Source organism: Callithrix jacchus, chromosome 8 (assembly GCF_049354715.1).
Source record: "Callithrix jacchus isolate 240 chromosome 8, calJac240_pri, whole genome shotgun sequence".
NCBI lineage: Eukaryota > Metazoa > Chordata > Mammalia > Primates > Cebidae > Callithrix > Callithrix jacchus.
The window spans coordinates 79,431,114-79,437,881 of NC_133509.1; positions in this window are offsets into that span (position 1 = coordinate 79,431,114).

Below are 6,768 nucleotides of genomic sequence, written 5' to 3' on the forward strand. Positions count from 1 at the left end.
ATGGGTACTAGGTTTAATACCTGGCTGACAAAATAGTCTGTACCACAAACCCCATGACACAAGTTTACTTATATAGCTAACAAGCACTTGTACCCTTGAACTTTGAAGATTTTTTAAAAGTTCTTAGACTTGGTACCAAAAGCATTATTTACAACATAAAAAGTTAATATATTGGACCACACCAAAATTTTAAAATGTTTCCCTCTGAAAGACCCTGTTAAGAGGATGAAAAGACAATCTAAGGACTGGGAGAAAATATTTTGAAACCACAAATCCAGCAAAGGCTTGTATCTGTTTCATCTGGAATACATGAAGAACTCTCAAAAACAGTAAAGAAAAAAAGTCCAACTAGAAAATGGGTAACAGATATGACCATATATTTTACTGAACAGAATATACAGATGGCAAAGAAGCACATGAAAAGATGTTCAATATCCCTAGTCACTAGGGAAATGCAAATGAAAACCACAGTGAGATAGCACTATACACTTATCACTGAAATAAAAAATAATAATAACACCAAATCCAAGTGAGCATGTGGCAAACTGGATTATTCATATATTGCTGTTGGTATAGGTACTCTGAAAAAAAGTACAGCAGTTTCTTACAAAACTATACATGGATTTGCCATATGGCCTAAGAATTGTACTCTTAGGCATTTTCCCCAGAGAAATGGAAACTGTTCCCTGAAAAACAGGTACACAAGTGTTTATAGAAATGTTATTCACATTTACAGAAACCTGAAACAACTCAAATATCAATCAACAGATGAATGGGTAAATAAACTGTAGTATGTAGTCTATTCATAACAGAGAATGAATATACTACACTCAGCCAAAAAAAAGAGGTAATGAATTTTTGACACACACAAGAACTTAAATAGATCTCAAGGCAAATAAGCTGAATGAAAACCCACTAAGGCTGTAGAAGTGTATCACAAAAGATTCTTTTTTGATACTGCAAACAAGCACTTTGATGCCAAACAGTATCAAAACTGTTTGGTATCGTGATTATCTTGGTGGTCCACAAATATAAATGTTATAAAATTGGATGAAACTAATTGTGCACACATGCAGGCACACAGATAAGTGGATGTAAAATTGGTGAAATCTAAGTAAGTCCTCTGGGTTGTACAGATGTAAATTTCATGGCTGTAATGTTGTATCATTGTCATGTAAGGTATTACCATTGAGGAAACCTAGGTAAAGTGCACACAGGACTCTGTGTTTCTTCCAAGTACATGCAAATGTATAATTATCTCAAAACGAATGTTCAAAAAAAACACTTGAGGTCAGGCCTATAATCCCAGCACTTTGGAAGAGCAAGGCAGGTTGATCACCTGAGGTCAGGTGTTCAAGACCAGCCTGGCCAACATGGTGAAACCCTGTCTTTATTAAAAACACAAAAATTAGCTGCACATGGCGGTACACACCTGTAATCCCAGCTACTTGGGAGGCTGAGGCAGGAGAATTGCTTGAACCCAGGAGGCAGAGGTTGCCGTGAGCCAAGATCATGCCCCTGCACTCCAGCCTGGGCAACAGAAAAAGACTCCATCTAAAAAAAAAAAAAAATTGAAAAGAGTCAAACTAATAGGGGAAGTTAATTAAATGCCTTCCAAAAGAAAACACTCCATTAAGGACAACAAAATGTAGACTTAGAACAACATAGCATTCATTATGGAGAGCATATGTTAAACATTACCAGGAATGTAAAGAAGCAGGAAAATACAGTCCATAACAACAACAAAATCAGCCAGTTGAAACTGACTTAGAAATGACTGCAATAATGAAATTAGTAGACAAGAACTTTGTAAGAACTATTATAAATATGATTTAAAAGGAAGCATTCATGAAATTAAGGAAAAATAGAGTATCTCAAAATAGAAAATTGAAAGAAAACATTTTTAAAAATTTTTAAATGATATCATACAACTGAAAAAAATACATCTGAAATGAAAAAAATTACCTGAATGGACTTTGAAGCAGATTACACTCTACTGAAAAGAGGATAAGTAAATTTGAAGATGGGAAATTTAAATGATCATGAGAGAATAACAGCTAAAAATAAAAACCTCAGTGGAGTATCAAGTTTCTATCATATGTGTAGTTGAGAAGGAGAGAGATGTTGATGTAAAAAAAAAAATTCTCAAGACAATGGGAATTTTCTTTTTCAAATTTGCTGAAAACCACAAAATCAAAGAAAGCTTAACAAAGCAAGGCAAGATAAGGAAATAAATGTGGACGGCCATGGTGGCTCATGCCTGTAATCCTAACACTTAGAGAGACAAAGGGAGGCAGATTGCCTGAGCACAGAAGTTCAAGACCAGCCTAAGCAACATACTGAAACTCCATCTCTACAAAAAAATTAGCTGGTTTGGTGGCCTGAGCCTATAGTCCCAGCTACTTGGGAGCCTAAGGTGAAAGGATCACTGGAGCCCAGATAGGTTGAGGCTGCAGTGAGCCATGATCATACCATTGCACTCCAGCCTGGACAACAGAGTGAGACCCTGTCTCAAAAAATAAAATAAAAATTTTTTAAAGAAATGCACACTATAGGTCGGGCGTGGTGGCTCAAGCCTGTAATCCCAGCACTTTGGGAGGCCGAGGCGGGTGGATCACGAGGTCAAGAGATCGAGACCATCCTGGTCAACATGGTGAAACCCCATCTCTACTCAAAATACAAAAAATTAGCTGGGCATGGTGGCGCACGCCTGTAATCCTAGCTACTCAGGAGGCTGAGGCAGGAGAATTGCCTGAACCCAGGAGGCCAAGGTTGCGGTGAGCCGAGATCGCACCATTGCACTCCAGTCTGGGTAACAAGAGCGAAACTCCATCTCAAAAAAAAAAAGAAATGCACACTATAATCAAATTACTGAAGACCCAAAACATGGGCATCGCCTTTGGAACAAGATGTAAGGAAGAATTATTATCATTATTATTATTATTTTGAGATGGAGTTTCGTTCTTGTTACCCAGGCTGGAGTGCAATGGCGTGATCTAGGCTAACTGCAACCTCTGCCTCCTGGGTTCAGGCAATTCTCCTGCCTCAGCCTCCTGAGGAGCTGGGATTACAGGCACACGCCACCATGCCCAGCTAATTTTTTGTATTTTTAGTAGAGTCGGGGTTTCACCATGTTGACAAGGATGGTCTCGATCTCTTGACCTCGTGATCCACCCGCCTCCGCCTCCCAAAGTGCTGGCATTACAGGCTTGAGCCACCGCGCCTGGCCAGGAAGAATTATTATATATATATTTCAAAATCACAAAAGCAGAGAGTATTCATCCACAGATACTCCAGTTATATAATGCTTGGTAACAAACTACCCTAAAACTCTGACTTGAAACAACAAACATTTGATTACATTTCACAAAATTTTTAATTGCTAACATGTTTATTATTGAAGCCAAAGAAGTTATAAATGCATTTTAGTAATTTGCTGATAAAATAGTAACGTTCTATTTTTGCAATCTGATAAGGCATATGGGAAGATATTGGTAAAAGCTTTGATGTACATTTCTATTATAATCAGGTAATCAGAACACATCAAATCACCGACTTTAGTGGTATATCATACCAACTTTTCAGAAAGGTGATCTTGAAACTCTACTGAATATCATCCAATGTTTAAAGACTGGGGAATAAGAAAGAAAGAGATGGAAGTAGTAAGCAGCACACATTTCAAAGCCCACTTTTAGGCCCACAATATTATGAACATTAAAAAATATATATGCTCCCCAAAAAAGGCAATTTAGCATTTTCAGAAAGAGCATTTGGCAATATTCAATGCATAAAGAGACTGTGCTTGGGGCCATCCACTCTCCAGATTTTCAGTGGTTCCTAGTTTTTCAAATGCTGATCAGAGCAGCTATAGAAGGCATCTACGGATCTGACAATAACCATCACCTAGATGTTTGATGTGAAGATGTGAATGAATGCAGTGAAGATGTCAAGGAATGCAATGAAGTTAGAATTTGTAACTTCCATGCTCCAGAAAGAAGGGACCAATTTACTTCAGCTCAGCTGAACTGCTTAATGGTGTTGCTGATCTTCTCAAACCTGTGGCCCTCATGATGGTAATGGGACATAACCGAGAATATAGCTCTTTCAAACAGCAGAACTTCATCAACTTCTGCACATGTACCCCAAAACCTAAAATGCAATTAAAAAATAAAAATTTAAAATTTAAAAAAAAAAGAATTTGGGCAAAATGCCTTAGGTTCATCTTCAGCTGCTGATCATTGGGAATCAGCTGATAGGCAATACTAGACCAGGCTTTGAAGAGCTTTTCACCCCAGGTGAATGTTTGCAAATAATCACACTCTAGTGGGTGAGACAAACAAATCAAGTTCAGGTATGAATGAGGCTCTGTCCATACTGTTCAGATACTCTTGATATGAAAACCTGTGAACCTAGTGTTCTCATTTCCCCAAATAATAAGGCTATGAGTTCTACTGAATTGAGTTATAGAAAATAGATTTTCATGCCTTTCCTAGTTGTTATTGTTCTTTATATAGCTTACATATTTTCAAAAGCAGGAACCTTCTTCAAGATCCTCAGGGACTCAAAGTTCATGATGGGAACTCAGCAAATGTACCAGGATAGACAGATAAATGGTATTTGCTCATGTCAAACTTGATCTAAAGACTACTTTACCAAGAACATGAGACCCAACAGAAAAAATAAGACTTAAAACAAATTTTTTAAAGGATAAGTTTCAAAAAATATATAAAATGGGGTATATTTTAAATTTTAAAGACTGGTAGCAAGGTAATATAAATTATTTTTACATTTGGCTGGGCACAGTGGCTCATCCCTATAGTCCCAACACTTTGGGAGGCCAAGTTGGGTGTATCACTTGAGTCCAGGAGTTCAACACCAGCCTGGGAAATTGGGTGAATCTCTGTCTCCACAAAAAATATACAAAAAAAATTAGCCGGACATGGTGGCATACACCTGTAGTCCAAGCTACATGAAAGGCTGAGGTGGGAGGAGCCCTTGAGCCTGGGAGGATGAGGCTCCAGTGAGTTGAGATTGCGCCGCTACTACACTCCAGCCTGGGCAAGAGAGACTCTGTTTCAAAAAGTAAATAAATAAATACTTTTAAATTATTTCATAAATTCCCATATAGCAGTAAAAATGTACAACAAGCCCAGCACAAAAGACAGGAGTAAAATAGATCTAACTTTATGCACTGCAGAATCACTTGTTTTGTCAACCAGCATGAGAAACTGTCAGAACTGTCAATCAACGATGCAAGGGAGCTAGAAAAGGTGCCACTTTCAAACAGTACAATAACAGAAATAATGACAACATCATTTTATCAGAGGGAGGAGAAAAGTGATATCAGGATATTTATTTCTCCAGGCCTCTCATTAAGGGGTAATTATGGGCTGGTTTTGTCTGTAACACAGAGCCTGTGACCTTAAGTTCAGATATCAATGTCCTCCTCTCATCTTTTCAGATATTTTTACATCCCAGGGTAATCACTGGATTATCTGTTGTGGTGGACTCTGGACCTTTTTAAATATCTACCAAGAAAGTTTATAGATTCAAAGCAAAAATTCAGCTTTTGGAAAAATGAGATGGAAAATACTTTACTAATAATGTAAGTTAGCATTATAATTTGAATTCTAAAGAGGACTTACTAACACCAGTAGAAGGCCGGGAGCAGTGGCTCACGCCTGTAATCCTAGCACTTGGGAAGGCCGACATCGGTGAATTACCTGAAGTCAGGAGCTCGAGACCAGCTTGGCCAACATGATAAAACCCCGTCTCTACTAAAAATATAAAAAGTAGCCAGGCATGGAAGCAGGTGCCCATAATCCCAGTTACTTGGGAGGCTGAAGCAGGAGAATTGCTTGAACGTGGCCGGGTGGGGGTTGCAGTGAGCCAATATCACACCACTTAACTCCAGCCTAGGAGAAAGAGCAAGACTCTGTCTCAAAAAAAAAAGACTAATAGAGTAATATCTGTGTTTGTTTAACGGAAAACATCATGATTGTTTTGAAGTAGTCGACATGAAAATTTGAATGGATAGTTAAACTCATTATCATTATTACAAAGAATTTCAACCTTAAACTGCTCAGTGAAGGTGCTATTATATTTAGAGTAAAAAAAAATTTTTGAGACAGTCTCGCTTCGTCACCCAGGCCAGAGTGCAGTGGCACCATCTAGGCTCAGTGCAACCTCTGCCTCCCACGTTCAAGCAATTCTTATGCCTCAGCCTCCCAAGTAGCTGGGACTACAGGTGTGTGCCATCAAGCCTGTCTAATTTTTGCATTTTTAGTAGAGATGGGGTTTCACCATGTTGGCCAGGCTGATCTCAAATTCCTGACTTCAGGTGATCTGCCCGCCTTGACATCCCAAAGTGCTGGGATTATAGGTGTGAGCCACCGTGACTGGCCTGAATTCTTATTAATGACAATAAAAGATTATCTGACAATTGAAGAAAAAGTAACAAACTATTTTCTGCTATTTGCCAATATCTACTTATGGGTATGAAGACTGGGCTAGCCTTCAAAGTTAAGTCATAAAGGGGCATGCAGTGTCTGGTCTTGTTCACTGAAATACTTGCTCTGTTAGAGCCCTGAGCTTCTGTGTAAGACAACCATGCTGAGGAAGCCACATTCTACCAACAGAGCCAACAGAGCCCAGTCTTACTGTCAATGGTAACTTTCAAGAATTTAAGGAGATTATCATGAATACATATTAAAAGGGGGTTGTGTCAGTCATTTCAAGCATAAAACCTGGCATTAAGAAATCCTGTTC